The sequence below is a fragment of the Hevea brasiliensis genome, chromosome 9 (assembly GCF_030052815.1).
Source record: "Hevea brasiliensis isolate MT/VB/25A 57/8 chromosome 9, ASM3005281v1, whole genome shotgun sequence".
Classification (NCBI taxonomy): Eukaryota; Viridiplantae; Streptophyta; class Magnoliopsida; order Malpighiales; family Euphorbiaceae; genus Hevea; species Hevea brasiliensis.
Window position 1 is genome coordinate 30,494,911 of NC_079501.1, and position 11,496 is coordinate 30,506,406.

The window sequence follows — 11,496 nt, forward strand, 5'->3', positions numbered from 1 at the left end:
GTCCAGGCGTCGCGCGCGCGCTGCGCGTCCTTTCTGAGGCCGTCGGCTGCTGCGCGCCGGCCGTGGGGGAGGACCGAGGTGGGGCGCCGGCGAGGTGGGAAGGCAGGGGAGGCGGCGGCGCGGCAAGGGGAGGAGGGAGGAGAGAGAAAAGAGAGAGAGAAGGGAGAGGGGTCAGACGCCCGCGGGAGGAAGAAGGGAGAAAAAGAAAAGGCCGGTCCGATTCGATCGGTCGGATCCGGTCCGGTTCGATTCGGCCGGTCCGATTCAGGATACAAAATTATGAATTTTTTACTCTGCATCGGGACCGAAAACGAGGTCCAAAAATTCCGAAAAAATTTCAGAAAACTCAGAAAAATACGTAGACTCCAAATATATTTTTAGTTTTACCACGTGGTCTTTAAATAAATTTTTAAAAAATCATTAAAGTTTATATTTTCAGAAAATCGAACCCGATTTTTAAAATCCGAATAATATCAAAAAAATTCCTAAAATTTAAATAAAATTAAATTACCAATAATGATCATAAAATAATAAAATTTGAAATTTTGGGGTGTTACATAAATATTTTGTCCTCCTATTGCATAAAGTTAAATAATTTACTCTCTCTCTTTTTTATATATTTAATAAATTTTAATTTACCTTGATTTTATTTTACTTTAACACATATTTAATAAAAATATTTTTTTAATTATATATTGAATGTTATATATATAAAATAAATTATGAAAAAATGAAATAAAATTTTATTTTCATTGTGATGAAAAATAAGAAATTTATGTTAATATTTATTTTTATTATTTTTTTGATATTTTTTATAATATAATTAATAAATAACTAATATTAGCACTAATCATATTATATTATTTTATTATTATTTAGAAAAATTATATATATATATATATATATATATATATATATGCACACCTGACCCCTGCCCCTTGAAGTTTTATTTTTTAATAATTAATTATATAATTTCTTTAAATTATGATTAAGTTATTATTTTCTTAATTATGTATATATAAGTTATAAATTATTTAATTATTACACTTTAATACTATAAATAAATAGTTATTATTATTATTATTATTATTATTATTATTATTATTATTATCTAAAAGGTTCAATTTAATTAGAGAAATGAAAAATTAATTATTAATTGAACTAATTTATTAATTTTACCTAATAAAAATATATACTAATTTTATATATATTGTATTTTCACTTTATAAAGAAGTGGCTTGTATTTTTATAAAACAAATTTAAGATGATGTAAGATTTTAAATCTATTATATTTATACCTACTGGTAATTTTTAATTAAAATTATTGATGACTATTTTTCTATATTTTCTGAAAGTTATAATATACAATTATTATATAATTTAATTTTTTAAATATAATCCTTATATATATATATATATATATATATATATATATATATATAAGAAATGTATTCATAAGAAAATGGCATGTAACACTTTCCTTAAAAAAATTTGCCACTTGTCACTTTCTATAAATATTTTCTTTTATACTAATTACTATTTAATTTTTTATTTATCTTTTAATTATCATTATTATTTAAAATACTACATTAAAATTTATGATTTAAATTATTATTTTTTTAATTTAATTTTTTAAAAATTAAGACATTTTGTAATTAAATACAAAATTTATAAATTATTTATATTATTCTGTAAATACTAATTATTATTTAATTTTTAATTCTTCTTTTAATTATTATTATTTTTTATAATACTACTTTAATATTTATTAATTAAAATATTATTTTCTTTAAAATCTGATTTTTAAAAAATTAAGACATTTATGATTAAATATAATACTTAAAAATTATTTATATTATTTTTTTATAAATTCATTTATATAAAATATTATTTATCATATGTTAAATTTAGTGGTAATAATAATAATAATAATAATAATAATAATAATAATAATAATAATAATAATAATAATAATTTAAGGAATATTGACCATTAATTTAAGGAATATTGACTATTAGTTTATAATTTTATAATTAATCATAAATACTCTCATTTATATTAATTATTATTTAATTTTTTTATTTCTCTTTTAATTATCATTGTTACCTTAGTGTTTATGATTCAAATTACTATTTTTTAAAAAATAAAAATATTTAGTAATTAAATGTAATATTTAAAAATTATTTATATTATTTTTTTATAAATTCATTTTTGCAAAAACATTATTTATCAAATGTTATCCTCTATAATAATAATAATAATAATAATAATAATAATAATAATAATAATAATAATAATAATAATAATAATGATAGATCATTGATGGCCATTAGTTTTAAAAAAATAATCATTAATTTATGATCTAATAATCAACTATCATATAATTTAATATTAAATTATTTCATATATTTAACAAATATTTTTATTGCATTGTTATATTTTTTATTATAAAATCTTTGTTAAAAATTTAAGAGATAAAAGTGTATTAATTGTCACGACCCAACCTATGGGCCGGACCGACACTAGGACCTGGGCCAGCCTAAAGCCCCCAAGGCCCGTAGTAAGTCTAACTATTCCTTAACCCAACTCTAAGACCCATTTGGGCTCAATTTCAAGAATTTAACCGGACAGAGTCCGGCCATAAAATGGACCTTTCAATGGGGAGTTTTTGACTCACCCGACCTGTAAACACAATATATAATCAATTGGAGAGCTCAGCTCACCCTCCACATACTCAGATGTCATAAAACTAAATGGGAGCTCAGCTCCCTCATCCAGTCCATCAAACATACATATAATAATGAGTTTACAGGTCCAACATAACAATTTATATTACAGACCCAAATCAAATAAATATTTCTAACACATGCGGAAATTCTAAAAGTTAATAGAATTATACAAACATTAATAAACGACCTGCGAGGGAGAAAAGTTCCACAAACTAAGTTCATGACAAACCCTCTATCCGAGGTAATATGTAGTCATTCATCCATTGTCTAGGCATAGGCCCCATGACATGCTGCATACACTCTATAAGTCTTCTATCAGTCAACTGCAATTCTGTTCCTGCCTGTCTGCAGGAATCCAAAAACCGATATGCATCGTCTGACACATCATAAGTACCAGGCACCAACTTCTTGAAATTGATGATCTATTTGTAAGGTTCCTGTCACGACCCAACCTATGGGCCAGACCGGCACTAGGACCTGGGCCAGCCTAAAGCCCCCGAGGCCCGTAGTAAGCCTAACTATTCATTAATTCAACTCTAAGGCCCATTTGGGCTCAATTTCAAGAAATCAACCGGACAGAGTCCGGCCATAAAGTGGACCTTTCAACGGGGAGTTTTTGACTCACCCGACCTGTAAACAAAATAAATCATCAATTGGGGAGCTCAGCTCACCCTCCACATACTCATATCAACATAAAGATAAATGGGAGCTCAGCTCCCTCGTCCAGTCCATCAAATATGCATATAAAAATTTTACAGATCCACATAACAATTTATATTACAGACCCGAATCATTTAAATATTTCTAACACGTGCGAAAATTCTAGGAGTAAATAAAATTACACAAATATTGATAAACAACCTGCGAAGGAGAAAAGCAGGTTAACCACAATAAAATCCTCCTGTAGCCTGAAAAAATATTGAACAGGAGTGAGCGTTCGACTCAGAGAGTAAAATATCAATTTTAACCATAATCTCTATAACTATCTAAAACTAATGCACCCTGTAGAGTGAAATGCAACACTAGCAATAATTTCACATCATAACATCAAAAAGGTAATTTGGAGCACTCACGCACCCAGTAAAATCAATCATAATATATATGGGAGCTGATCCCCTATACAACTCTCTTAATTCCAACTGTGCCAGCGAAGAACTCAGCTCGGACTTCCACTTAATAACCAAATTAGGGTCCCAGTGAAGAACTCAAGCCGTGTCTACCTCGAAGGATCGGGTCCCAGCGAAGATCTCAAGCCGTGTCTACCTGTCCTTTCCATAGTCCACACCACATCATACGCACGCCAATGCACGCACACTGCTTCAAATTACTACAACAACATACATGGCACTTTCACAGTTATGAATGCAACATAAATCATGCCTAAAGTTTATCTACATAGATATATGCATATAAGTGATGCATGGGCATGTTTGAACATATAATAATAGTGAAATTACAATTAAAATTAATATTTTACTCACAGATTTGACAGCAATCACTGTGGCGGCTGGGCAGAGGAAGAAGGCTGTCCCGGCTCACCTGACAATTACATTACAATTATTTAATACAATTGACTCAATACAAATCAAGAAAAGACCGAATACGTCCTAAGTCTTGCCGAAAATCCGGCAGAGTCTCCCCTATACCTAGGACCTACCCAACCTACAAAAGGGCTCAAAACACACTTCTATATTCACAATTCATATATCCACAACTCAATCACATCACACAGCCCCTCCTGGGCCCATCAAATCAGTCATCCATCACAATATGTAAAATTTCAATTTAGTCCTTATAATTGATCATTTTTGCAAAAACTGCCCAAATAAGCTCTAAAAATTCTAAAACTTTTTCCCGCGGTCCTTAGCAATATTACTAGGCTATTGCAAAAAGAATCATAATTTTTTGAGCTACCACGAATATTTTATGAATTTTAATCCTATTTAAGCACTAGAAAATTATGAAAAAGCAAGGTTCAGGTTTACCTTTGCCGATTCCGACTTCGGGGACGCGCTTAGGACGTCTGACAATGGGGGGGGGGGGTAGCCAAAATCTCTGTCCAATTCGGAGACTTTTCTGGTAATGGGTCTGTCTGGCTGAAAATTCACAGACCCAGACAACTGTCTAATTTCCGCGAATTGAGGATGCCTACATGAAGCCCACAACACTGGGGTTAGTACATAAATTTTTCGAAATTTTCTAAGCTCATTTAATGCTCGAAAAAATACTGCGAAGTTTCGTGGGACCCACCGAAAAACGGTGTCAAAAAATTTTGAAATTTATATCCCCGCGAAGCTCTCGACGAGTGGAGTGCTTTGGTACTCTCGGTTTTCTCGTAGGGTTCACGGTTTGCGAGAAATCTAGCCCGAAAGTCAAAATAGGCTAAAACTTCCAGGGCAAAAATTGGACAAACCGCTAGATGGATTTCAGTGTTCTTAGTGTCTATGGAAAGCTCTCGACGAGTAGATGAGTTTAGACACAAAACCCGATCAGATTGGTGGCTGGATCGGCTGGATTTTGGTAGGGAAGACGAACTGTGGCGCGTGCAAGGGAGGGGCATTCGCGTGGCCGGCCATGGGGAAGGGGTGGGGCGGCACGCCGGTTAGCTGGGGTAGCAAGGGAGGTGGCTTGCCGGCGGGCTGGGGCAGGAGGAGAGAGAAAACGGGAGAAAGAGAGAAGGAGGAGGAGACGCGCGCGGGAGAAAAAGAAGAAGAAGGAGCCGGTCCGATTCGACCGGTCCGGTTCGATTTGGCCAGTTCGATTCGAAATACAAAATTTTGAATTTTTACTCTGCCTCGGGACCGAAAACGAGGTCCAAAAATTCTGAAAAAATTTTAGAAAACTCAGAAAAATTTATAGACTCCAAATATATTTTTAGTTTTTCCACGTGGTCTTTAAATTAATTTTTAAAAATCATCAAAGTTTATATTTTCAGAAAATCGAACCCAATTTTTAAAATCCGAAAAAAATCTCAAATAATTTCTTAAAATTTAAATAAAATTAAAATACCAATATTACTCATAAAATAATAAATTTAAAATTTTTGGGGTGTTACAGTTCCCCTCTTGGTGCGGTGGACTGCTGCTGCTGTGGGGGGTGGACCATATATTGTGCCATCATATCGATGGTTTTCTGCAACCCAGCTAGAGTAGCTGCCATTGGGTCCATGGGACCCTGTGCCATAAAAGACTGATCCTGAATTGATGGCAGCTGCTCTTCTACTTGAGCAGTTCTAGGCCTCCTACCCTGTCTCCTTGGGGCAGGCGCCTCATCCTGTGCTAACACCTCGTCAGGCATATCTGGTTCTGGTGCAGTGGCAGCTCTCCTGCTTCTACGCATTTTCCTGAAATTCAACAGCATTAGCCCACAATATTCAAAACAGCATGTTACACAGCTCTATAAACTCATATTACACACAATTATATGAAGCAGAAACTAGAAGAAAATATGACAATGTAAGACGAATGTGGACCCTATTTTCCGCATGTGACTCCTAGTAGACTCTTACCAACACTTTAGACAAGTATTCCCTATGAATCTGGAGCCTAAGCTCTGATACCACATTTGTCACGACCCAACTTATGGGCCGGATTGGCACTAGGACCTGGGCTAGCCTAAAGCCCCCGAGGCCCGTAGTAAGCCTAACTATTCCTTAACCCAACTCTAAGGCCCATTTGGGCCTAATTTCAAGAATTCAACCGGACAGAGTCCGGCCATAAAATGGACCTTTCAACGGAGAGTTTTTTACTCACCCGACCTGTAAACATAATATATAATCAATTGGGGAGCTTAGCTCACCCTCCACATACTCAAATGTCATAAAACTAAATGGGAGCTCAGCTCCCTCATCCAGTCCATCAAACATACATATAATAATGAGTTTACAGGTCCAACATAATAATTTATATTACAGACCCAAATCAAATAAATATTTCTAACACATGCGGAAATTCTAGAAGTTAACAAAATTATACAAACATTAATAAATGACCTGCGAAGGAGAAAAGCAGGTTAACCTCAAAAATATCCTCCTGTGGCTTGGAAAAATATTGAACAGGAGTGAGCGTTCGACTCAGAGAGTAAAATATTAATTTTAACCATAATCTCTATAACTATCTAAAACTAATGCACCCTGTAGAGTGAAATGCAACATCAGCAATAATTTCACATCATAACATCAAAAAGGTAACTTGGAGCACTCACACACCTGGTAATATTAATCATAATATATGGGAGCTGATCTCCTATACAGCTCTCTTAATCCAACCTATGCCAGCGAAGAACTTAGCTCGGACTTCCACTTAAATAACCAAATCGGGGTCCCAGCAAAGAACTCAAGCCGTGTCTACCCTGAAGGACTGAGTCCCAGCGAAGATCTCAAGCCGTGTCTACCCATCCTATCCATAGTCCACACCACATCACATGCACGCCAACGCACGCACACTACTCCAAATTACCACAACAACATCCATGACACTTTAACAGTTGTGAATGCAACATAAAACGTGCCTATAGTTTAACTACACAGATACATACATATAAGTGATGCATGGGCATGCTTAAACATATAATAATATCGAAATTATAATTAAAATTAATATTTTACTCATAGACTTGACAGCAATCACTGTGGCGGCTGGGCGGAGGAAGAAGGCTGTCTCGGCTCACCTGACAATTTTATTACAATCATTTAATAAATTTGACTCAATACAAACTAAGAAAATGATCAAATACGTCCTAAGTCGTGCCGAAAATCCGACAGAGTCTCCCCTATACCTAGGACATACTCAACTTGCAAAAAGGCTCAAAACACACTTCTATATTCACAATATGTAAATTTATATATTAGTCCTTATAATTGATCATTTTTACAAAAACTGTCCAAATAAGCTCTAAAAATTCTAAAACTTTGCCCTGCGGTCCTTAGCAATATTACTAGCCTATTGCAAAAAGAATCATAATTTTCTGAGCTTCTACGAATATTTTACGGATTTTTAATCTCATTTAAGTACTAAAAAATTACAAAAAGTAAAGTTGGGTTTACCTATGCCGATTCCGACTTTGGGGACGCGCTTGGGACGTCTGACAATGGTGGGGTAGCCAAAATTTCGATCCAATTCGGAGACTTTTTCAATGGCCGGTCTGTCTGGCCAGAAATTCACAGACCCGGACAACTGTCGAATTTCTGCGAATTGAAGATACCTACACGAAGCCCACAACACGGGGGTTAGTACACAAATTTTACGAAATTTTCTAAGCTCATTTAATGCTCGGAAAAATATTACGAAGTTCCGTGGGACCCACCGAAAAACGGTATCAGAAAATTTTGAAATTTATATTCCCGCGAAGCTCTCGATGAGTGGAGCGCTCTGGTACTCTCGGTTTTCTCGTGGGGTTTACGGTTTGTGAGAAATCTAGCCCAAAATTCAAAATGGGCTAAAACTTCCCGGACAAAAATTGGACAAACCGCTCAATGGATTTTGGTGTTCTTGGTGTCTATGGAAAGCTCTCGAGGTGTAGATGGGTTTAGACACAAGACCCGGCCCAAATGGTGGCCGGATCGGCCTGATTTCGACTGGGAAGTCGAAGAGGTGCGCTGCCCGTCGCGTCTTTTCGAGCTACTTTTGCCTGCGTTCCTGGCGGCGGCCGGCGAGGGGAGGTGGCTGGGGAGGCGGCGGCGCTGCAAGGGGAGGTGGGAGGAGAGAGAAAACGGGAGAGAGAGAGAGAGAGAGAGAGAGAGAGAGAGAGAGAGAGAGAGAGGAAGGAGAACGCGCGCGAGAAGAGGAGAAGAAGAAGAAAAAGGAGCCGGCCCGATTCGGCCTGTCCGATTCAGTTCGGTTCGATTTATGATACAAAATTTTGAATTTTTTACTATGACTTGAGACCGAAACGAGGTCCAAAAATTTCAAAAAATTTCCAGAAAACTCAGAAAAATTCGTAGACTCCAAATATATTTTTAGTTTTGCCACTTGGTCTTTAAATTAATTTTTTAAAAATCATCAAAGTTTTATATTTTCGGGAAATCAAACCCGATTTCAAAAATCCAAAAAATTTCAAATAATTTTCTAAAATTTAAATAAAATTAAAACATCAATATTTGCCCAAAAATAATAAATTTAAAAATTAAGGGTGTTACATTAATAAAAAGTTATAAAAATAAAATATAGAGATTTGACTTATTTATAATTAGTATATATTATTTTTTTATGTTAATAATTTAATATTCTTTTTATTTATATTCCTAAAATTAATTAATACTTATTATTATCATTATCATCATCATCATCAACATCATCATCATGGCCATTTAATTGAAATGACAAAGTAAATAAGAAACATTTTACTTTTAAAAAATTGAATTTAAATTTTTTTTACCATTTTTCAATTCAATAATATTTAGTTATAAATTATTTTTTTATTTAAATAATTTTTAATTTATTTATCAATATATAGTATCATATGATATTTTTGATACACATTAAGCATTTTTTTTTACCAAGTATTTTTATTTAACATAAATATGCTCAAATATTTTTTTTTATATTTTATTATTTCTTTCAAAATTATTAGTTATCATTCCCAAAATTTATTTATTTAAATATATCTAATTAATATTCACTTGATTATTAATTTTTTAAATTTTCTTATTTAATATTTCTTAAACTTTGAATATCTTATTTCATTACAATTTTATATCGAATAAAATTATAATTAATATTTTGATTATCTATATTTTATTATAATTAATTTTTATCAAAATTATTTTTAAATTTTAATTAAATATTTATATCTTAGTGTATAAATTATCTCTTAACTATATTTTTATATAAAAGTAAAATTTTAAAGATAAATTACAAATATAATAACATTGAAAATTTAGCTACAAATAAAAATGATTAAGAACAATTAAAATTACAATATTATAATCATGAAATCTGTCTTTTCAAAAATAGTATGTATTTATAGTATTTATTTTAATAATAGAAAATTATGATAGTTTAAAATTATAACTTTTATGAAATGTATTTATTTTATATTACAAATTTATGTAAGGTGATAACTATTTTTGTCAAATAATTATTTATAAAAAAATTGAGATTAATAAAATAAAATTACATTTAGATGTAGTAATTTTGAAAATAATATAATAGAATGTTATTTTTAATTTATAATAATATTATATATTTTTATTATTACTGAAATTAAACAATTCAATTCATCATTGGCAATTTGATAATTTTTTATTATATTAATAACAAAAAATATTATATTTATATATTTTTAAAATAATATTATTTTCTCATTAATTTAATGTATTTTCTATAATTTATAAAAAATAAATATCAATTTACATAAATTATGAGATAAAATATACAAATTTTATGAAATTTAAATAATTTTTTAAATAAAGTACTTTAATTATATTTTAAATAAAATAATCATGAAAATTACTCTTAATAAATATATAAAAAGAATTAAATAGATATTTTAATTAATTATAATATAAATTAATTAAAATTTTATTATTATGATAGGTAAAAATTTATTTAAATTAAATGAAATAAGAGATAAATTTTAATTTAAAATTAATTTAATAATAATAATTGATTTTATTTAAAATATGATTAAAAATTAAATTAAAAAATAAAAATAATAAATTACCCATACATAGGACGACTATTATGTTAGTTTTAATATATTAGTAGTTAGTCCAGATCAAGGCAGATCTCCACATATCGATAAAAACACCTCGGCCATACAGCCCTTTCTCTCCTCAGAAAACACAAAACCCTTTTCTAGTCACTCTGCACCTGCCTACTCCTCATTTAGCTTTGCTTTCTCATAACCATTTCCTCTTTCATATAATCCATCACCTTTAAAATTTTTTTATGATAATTTAAAGTAATTAAATAACTTATATTATAATAAAATTGTTCTTAATTTTATTAGGTTATTCTTTAAATCACTTATATTATAATAAAATTTTTCTTAATTTTATTAAGATATTTTTTATCTCACCTAATTAAAAGAGAAAAAGAAGTGATAAAATGAGTTATAAAAAATGGTAAAAATAATTATTATGCTTGGCAGATATAAGGATAAAATAAAAAAAATAATTAATATAAGTTAATATTCTAAAAAAAAATTAAATAATTTGAGATAAAATAATTTTTCGTTTCCTTTTCATGAAGTCTAAAATGATATTTTTAAATAAAACTTCAATGCTAAATCAAGAAACTACAATTTCAAGACACTAAAATAACAATTGTGAACAAAATTTAGAACAATTAAAATGTATATTAATAAGGGTAAATTATTATAAAATCTAATTAGTGTAATCCTATCATTTGCAAGTTCACCTCTCTATTTTTATAATTATGTTAGTATATTCTTTAAGTTTTATTCTGTCAACTATTAAATCATTCTATTATTTTCATTAACTATTAAACTCTGTATGGTTTAATTTTGTGATAAAATTTATTTCATTTGTAAATGAATTCCATAATAGAATTCATTTACATATGAATTTCTTTGTTTGATATATTTTATATTAAATATGAAATTCATTTTAAATGAAATAAATTTTATGTTTAGAATAAATAAAATAATATATAACTTAATATATATGATTTTAAGTTTGAAATTCTTTTACAAATTCTATCAATTTTGATGAAATTTGGTTTAGTTATAATAAATTCTATGAAATTGATTATTAAGAATTTCAAATAAATTTTTATTTAAACAAAATACTAAAATTTTATATTTA